At 36.8% G+C, this 6,321-nt stretch overlaps 1 protein-coding gene across 2 annotated transcripts in view; it reads left to right on the forward strand.

The window, feature by feature from the left end:
• LOC120492067 (GDP-L-fucose synthase) overlaps nucleotides 1-6,321 on the forward strand; it is a 54,426-nt gene that overhangs the window by 32,715 nt on the left and 15,390 nt on the right. The window lies entirely within an intron of this gene.

Genomic DNA, 6,321 nt, shown 5'->3' on the forward strand with positions numbered 1-6,321 from the left:
GGAACCACCACCCCAGTCTGCCATCCCAGAGGCACTGTCCCCGACCGCCACGCGATGCTGCAGAGGCGTGTCAACCAAGACAGCCCCACAACATCCAGAGACTTGAGGTATTCAGGGCGGATCTCATCCACCCCCGGTGCCTTGCCACCGAGGAGTTTCTTGCAGTGTTGTAGTCGAGACCACCTCACTCGAGTCCGAGTCGAGGCCGAGACCAGAGAGAGTCGAGTCCGAGTCAAGACCGAGTCCATAAAGAGTCGAGTCCGAGTCGAGTCCGAGACTAGAGACGGTCGAGTCCGAGTCGAGACCGAGACCAGTGAGGGTTGATTACCTAATTTACTTTTAAAAAGTTTAAGAAATATGATCAGTTTAGGGTAAAAAGGCCACATAGTAGGTGATGTTAAAAGTAATTTTATTACAATTTGTCATGCGCAGTTGCGCACTAGAAAATCACCAATCACTGGGCGTGTCAATCAATTTAAAGAAATATTTTATTAACATACATTAATAATCATGAAAAATATTTTTGAATTGAACTCGAGTGGACTCGAGAATAAATCCGAGTCCTAAAAAAAAAAATGTTCGAGTACGAGTCAATTCCGAGTCCAAATGCACACGAGTCCATGACAAGACCAAGACCATTAAAATATGGTCTCGAGACCGAGTCCGAGACGAGTCCGAGTCTCGAGTACTACAACACTGGTTTCTTGACTACCTCGGTGACCTCAGCAAGGGTGATGGACGAGTCCACCTCTGTGCATGGAGTCTGTCCATGCAAATATTTAATTTTACTCGTCTTAACTCAAAGCATGATCTTACTTTTTCCACGGTATAGCTATGACCTATTGTATGTAAGTACGATATATCATTTTGACTTTTCTTGTATCCCCCAAACTATCCTTATTCATTGTGGAAGCACACAAGGGGAGAGCTGATGATACTATAGCAGAAAGCATGCCCCTTTGACCTCTTCGATTCAAACACAGTGCTCTCTAGCGCCGCGCTTTTTGAAATGCGTGTTGCGACTACGGTGACCGTAATGTGCCGAGAAGCTACGACATGTCATCCAATAGCACTTTTTTGAGTTTAATAGACATTCTACCGTTACGCCGCCTATATAATGAATTACACAACCTTGTAATTTAGACCGTGACATTGACTTACCTGTCGAGAAGAAAGCAGGACTTCAGCGTCCCTTTCAAAGTCTTTCTCCTTCATTAGCTCTATCCACCTGGGAAAACCCATCCCGATATTTACCCTCATTTTGAATTTGCCAGTCACGTTTCCTTTTAGATTCAATTTTTAAAGGGATAGTTCACCCAAAAATGAAAATTCTGTCAGTATTTACTCGCCCTCATGTTGTTCCAACCCCGTAAGACCTTCGTTCATCTTCACAACACAAATTAAGATATTTAGGATATTAAGATCGCTCCTGCATACAGTCCATAGGCTTCTTGAGGGAATGACTCTTGCTGTCCCCGAAAAGTCATTAAAGACATCGTTAAAATAGTCCAAGTGACTACAGGGGCTCAATCTTAAGTTTATCAAACGACGAGAACACTTTTGTGCGCAAAAAAACAACAAAAATAACGACTTTATTTCAACTATTCACTTCCTTCTCCATGAGCCTGTAGTCAGTTAACGTAGTGTGATTGCGTAAAGCTACGTCACACGTAGGCTCACTATTGGCCGACGCTGGTCATGTGTGTGATGCGTGTGACGTACAATAACAGAAGCTTACGCTATTAAACTAGTAACCTGACTCGCGCAGAGGGAGAAATAAACGAATAGTTGAAATAAAGTCGTTATTTTTGTTGTTGTTTTTGCGCACAAAAAGTGTTCTCGTCGTTTGATAAACTTAAGATCGAGCCCCTGTAGTCACTTGGACTATTTTAACGATGTCTTTAATGACTTTTCGGGGACAGCAAGAGCCAGTCCCTCAAGAAGCCTATGGACTAGTATGCAGGAGCGATCTTAATATCTTAAATATCTTAATTTGTGTTACGAAGATGAACGAAGGTCTTACGGGGTTGGAACAACATGAGGGTGAGTAAATACTGACAGAATTTTCATTTTTGGGTGAACTAACCCTTTAAGCTTTATCATACGAGGATTGCATTATGAAGCACCGTGCAGTGCGGCCTTTCAAGCCCCTCTCACTGACCTCCTTGGTCGCTTCAGATGGTTTCAGTCAGCCGGTTCTGAATGAAAATAGTGCTTTTTTTGTGTCCCTCTTCGTTATTATAGTTTTTCAAGATGGCGGGACGACATGGAGGCCTCCATGGACTCACCCGTCAGATCATTGTCAGAGCTAATTTTACACCAACGAGATCATATTTATGAATCAAGACATTGATTTTAGCTATAAGAATCCTTTTTTAAAATATAATGTACCTTGAATTTCAGATGTGTAAAACTTTAAATTTTACTGTTACATTTTTTAATCTACACGTGAGAGATCTTCAGAAGTCATAACTTCAGGGGTCGTTGGGGATCCAGAGAATATTTAATTACCCTTAAAACCAAAGATTAAGTTTAATGACACTAGTTTTTGCAATGTCACTTTTTAAAGGATAATCTTACTTTAATGTTTGAACAAAAATGTAAAAGTGCTTCTTCATATTTGCTGTGTTCTGCTGCAAGGCCATAAACTGGTTCTTTTTGTTTTTATAAATTGACTTTTCTAATTTCTACAAATATCAGCCTGATAAATATGGATTAATACACAATGAAACAAGATAATCATGCTACGAAATACGTCTGACACAATGTTTTTAAGAAAAGTAGTGTTTAAAATTTAACTAAACCATGATAACAGATTCTTTCTTTTGACAGACCTAGAAATGCATGTTTATTACTAAGTTTCAGGCATAGTGCAACCATGCAATGATTGAGAAAGCTAATATTGGTGTAATATTTGTTCAGCCTCACCCTCACGCTGATCCAGGCATAGCTTTACTAAACGGAAATATGGAAGTCGAAATATCAAACTTTGTTCAAAAATTGTTCTCTGACCCGAAAATAATCAGATAATGGAATGTTCACAAACTACAATTAGATATTCTCCTGCTTAGTATGTGTGTAATTAGTCGGGCTTAAATCTTTGGATGTATTTTGTCACACCATAGCGATTTTGTAAATCCTGTGGGCTAACTTTAAAACATATTCTTTATACAGGAATCACACGTGTCCAAAACAACCATGTAAGATTCAACAGACCAAATCACTAGGAAAAGTACTGTGTGTAATAATTCATACACGAAAGTTAACAAATTATGGTTTTATTACCATTCAGATAGCTAGTAGATGATACTGTTTCACATTTTGGATGTTGGACCGTATGTGTTTTAGGTGAAGTCAATATTCAGTGTTTATAGGAATAAATGACCATTAAATATTTAAGTGATACTATTTCTGTTTGAGAACTAAATTGATACTTTGTTTAGTGCAACATTCTCTCTATCTACGACGTGAAATCACACATATTATTACGCATAGCATGTATAAACAAGTATTACTTAAACTATATGAGCCATGAATGAGAGGGGCATTTGCATTGTTTTTTCATAAGCAGTTTGTTTTATTCAACAATCTTTTATTTAAAATGAAATGCTTGGTTCAGTGGATAGTCTTTTTTTATTTTATATTATTTTTACAGAACAGATAAACTTCCACACTTTTTTCCTTATCACTTTCACAGCTGCAGCTCAGGGGAGGGGATGCGGTGACGTTCAAAAACACTCAAACAGACACTTTCTCTTATTGTTTCAAAAGCCACAGTTAAAACAAGCCATGATCAAGACTTGAAGGGGTCAATAAAAAAACTAACTGTCAAATCCAATTTGATCCCTTTAATCTTATCTTTACAGTTAAAAACAACTGTTAAAATTGGTCAATAGGTCATAAAACGAACTGTCAAATCCAATTTAATCCCTTTAATATTATCTTTACAGTTAAAAACAACTGTTAAAAATGATATTATCAAGGTCAATAGGTCATAAAACGAACTGTCAAACTTTGATCTTATCTCGCTAACCCAGATATCTCTCTTTTTATCTCATTTTGATACTTTTTATCACCTCTTATCTCCTTTGCTGTCTATTCAGCCCTTTCATCCTATGCCGGGAAGGGGCGGGCCACCTGTCAATCAATCATCTTTTTGATATAAGGTGCCTAGTGTCCCTACTCCTGTTCTTCTGTTGTTGGAGATGCCCCAATAAAGGTTTGGGTGATAGGTGTTTATTGTTCTTTTGCTTGTGAATCTAAGGTTTTCCCTTTTCATGTTTGGTATCATTTTAAGTGTCTCAGTGCGATTGGTAAATGGTCTTAATTTCATTACAGTTATTGGAAATAGGAAAAAGATTGAGAACTTAGGAGAATCCTGTTCTCCTCCAGGGGTGATGTCTGTTTTCAATTCACGTGAAGAAATGTGTTTCGAGTTCAGGACACCTAAAACCCATTATATATCTATGAACCTAACCCTGATATAACCCAGTCAGATAACGTCACTTGTTGTCATTTCGAAATTTCACAGACTGACTGATGACGCGTTTTAACGGTTTTTATATTATTTATTTATATATTTATTTATTTAATGTATTTATATAACACTATACTTCGTATTATATTACATTATTTTATTATATTATATACTTTATATTATATTAAAAAATAATTTTAAAAAACAGTTAACGCTACTTGGATGTTCGCCAGCGTCATATGTGACGTCACGAAATGGGCGTGGCCGCGAACTGGTTGGCAGAAAGAACCAAAACATACGCAGCAGTCTATGTGTTCTGTCAGCAAAATGATAATTCTTTGTACGAAGAAGCTAAAATGAGATATAAGGTAAAGCTTTTATATAACCAGGGTTCATGTTCTCTGCCTGATCCATATCGCCTGTGTGAGAATTGGCCCGAAAAGCCTGAACACACGGTCAGATTTGACATTCGGCGACATCTACCTGTATCTCATCGACACGCCATCTATGTTTACCAGAGAGTCGATGAAGGCGTGCAAATCTTTTGATGCCTATAAGTCATGATTACGAATATTACTTGTGTTAACTGGATAACTGGTAAATTTGTTACAACTAGAGTAAAATAGAGGTGTAATTTATCCATGGGCTATATTCATTGGTCAACATACGTAAAAATGTATCAAAGAAAATACAATAATTTGCCCTTAATCTATAAGGGTAGCTCTATGTGTACACAGATGATACACTGACAGTACAGTACCCAAATCTTTTGGTTAAATTATGACTTTATAATACTGTGCGGCAAAGGGCCATTACTTTTCTGCCAGCCAGAGCACATGTAACTGCGTCGTGACGTCACCGGCGAAGATCCCTATTAAGTTTACTAAGTAGTTGCAAGTTTATCACTTGCTATTTGAGCAAACAGGAACACAAAAAATACATTTAATGTAGTCTCTCTTTCACTTCTATAGAAGTTTACCCAAATAGTCTACAAATTATGCCATGGCATGAACAGCATAGCAATCTAAATTAAAAAAAACAATAAAGAAATAATTTAGATGCTTTTATATATTTTAGTTAACAAGAACAACAACAAAGCAAATTCAAGCAATGAGTAACGTTTTATTGTTAATCTTTGATTTTGGGGTGGTGGCGCAGTGGATAAGATGCATGCCTTTGGTGTGAGTGACCCGGGTTCGAAAATGTAAGGACACTGTAAAATAAAGTGTTATCTAATGTTTTTTTTTTTTTTTTTTTCACTGTAAAGCACTTTGGGACCCTTCCTCGTCTGTGAAAGGCGCTACTGTATATACATAAACTTTGCTTTCTTAAAGGCTGCTTCACACTTGTAGTGTTGCCATGTCCTCTTGTTATACGCGTTTTTTTGGTTGTTTAAGTTTAAGTAACTTTCACTTAGAAATTGCTTGTAAATTTGTAAATAATTACAAAGGAAATGCAAGTACACTCATAAAAAAAGAGTTTTCACTCAGAAATTAGACAATTAGAAAGAAACTATTCACGACATATCAGCCATCATATCGGTATTGGTCCTTTTTAATGTTATCGTTATCTGCCCGATAAGAACATTTGTTCGATATATTGAAGCCGATAAATTACGTATTATTAACTGCAGCTGAGACACTTCAGATTGTTTTGAATTGCTTGAAATATGATTGGAAAATAGAAAATAGAGTTCAGTGCAAGTCTGTCATATAGACTACATACAATTATAATGAGAACATCATTATGATTATGTGCTTGAGACATGGTGAGACTTTTGTTTTTGTAATCAGGCTCTTAAATATTATATAAATATATAATAAAACTTCAAATGCTTATAATGC

Source organism: Pimephales promelas, chromosome 13 (genome assembly GCF_988280905.1).
Source record: "Pimephales promelas chromosome 13, fPimPro1.hap1.1, whole genome shotgun sequence".
Taxonomy (NCBI): Eukaryota; Metazoa; Chordata; class Actinopteri; order Cypriniformes; family Leuciscidae; genus Pimephales; species Pimephales promelas.